The sequence below is a fragment of the Ptychodera flava genome, chromosome 20 (genome assembly GCF_041260155.1).
Source record: "Ptychodera flava strain L36383 chromosome 20, AS_Pfla_20210202, whole genome shotgun sequence".
In the NCBI taxonomy this organism is placed as follows: Eukaryota; Metazoa; Hemichordata; class Enteropneusta; family Ptychoderidae; genus Ptychodera; species Ptychodera flava.
The window spans coordinates 13,986,290-13,987,928 of record NC_091947.1 but is presented as its reverse complement, the minus strand read 5'-3'; positions in this window follow the sequence as shown (position 1 = coordinate 13,987,928).

Genomic DNA, 1,639 nt, shown 5'->3' with positions numbered 1-1,639 from the left:
TGATTGTAGAGATGTGAAGATGCAAACACCACAAAAAGATAAAGCCCGGCATCAATAGATGACATGTTCCTATTTCCTGGCTGCTTCAATGGACTGAGAAATGGTATAACAGTCTAAATGCGCAACGTGATTGGAAATTCACGAAAAACACACAATTAGCTGGCTGAGCACAAAGTACATGGAAAACTCAATCGCACGCATGCTTTACAGAAAGGTATTTCATAGTAAATGTATAAGGAGATGTCACGTGTTCCGAAATGAATGAGCACTTCTTATATCATCCGCAATCTGTCAATCCGTCAGCCATTGTATAAAATATGCCACAATTATATTACCATGCCCTGCCCGTCGCATTTTGATTGGTCGAGCTGAACCACGTGACTGACCACAAACACACTGTACATAACGGTTTGTTTACGTGCCCGTGAATATGAATAATAAGATTAACAACTCAAAGTATCGTAACTTTATAGCTCAAACGTGAATCATAATCAATAACAAAATAAAATGGAGCACTTGTAGGTCAAGTTGAGATACTTTTTCCTGAAAACATTATTTCCGGATTTGCCAATTTTTCATAGCATGACAGTGCGTCGCGTATTGCTCAGTTTCTGGGGCCCAGTTGTCATTCGCTCCTGAAATTTTCGGAAATTTTGACGGTTTTCTTTGGTTCGCTGATAATGTAATGAGAATAACAGGCTCCGCTCTGACCATTAACGTTTATTTGTGGGCGCGGGCTCGGCAAACCTCGCCCGTTAATTTTTGGCTTTCATCTCGCCCTTGCCCACAAATTAACGTTAATGGTCAGCGCGCGCCCGTTATTTCTATAAGATGATGTTTGCTACAAGTCTGATGCTTCAAACTGGTCGGCTCGAGAAGTCATTTGCAAAGAGTTGCCATGCCAGTAACAAAGTAAAATGAGACCGGGAATGGAACAAACCAAATAAGTATTCACCGTTAATTAAAAAAAAGACAAATTGACGTTGCCAATCTTTTTGTTTGTTATAATAGGTTTCACGCTGATAACACCCAATGTTCCGCAGAATGTCAAGTCCGCGTTGTTCATTATCCTGTTGGCTGAAACGATTCCCTGCACGTCTCGTCCCAACATCCAAAAGTCCTTCATGGATTGAGAAAATAACATAGGTCACTTCATGTTACCGTACTCAAAGTAAAATTAGCATGCTAAATTTCTACCAAGCATTCATTCTATACGGAATGATTGATTTTCTTTCACAAATCACATACTGTCGCAGGGGATTTATTCATGAGGGACACATCTTTGTGAGGGATACATCTTTGTGAACGAATATATATATATATATATATATATATATATATATATATATATATATATAGTGAGTGCTAATGCTTCATGACCCCTACAGCATGTGGAGGGGTCGCAGGCAGAAAAAATTATCTCGGTTATTGAACCGCTCTTTTTTAAAGGATGGGGATTTGGCCGAGCGGTTTTGACTTTGATGTCTTCGCTATAGGTGACTGGTTGCCGTACCTTGTTTGTTAAAAACTGTGTCTGTGTTTTTTTACAGTGCAAACATTGATAATCGGCTATATATGGATACAATACTTCTGTCCAAAACCTGCATTCCACTATAAGGCAGCCGCATCCACAACTGTG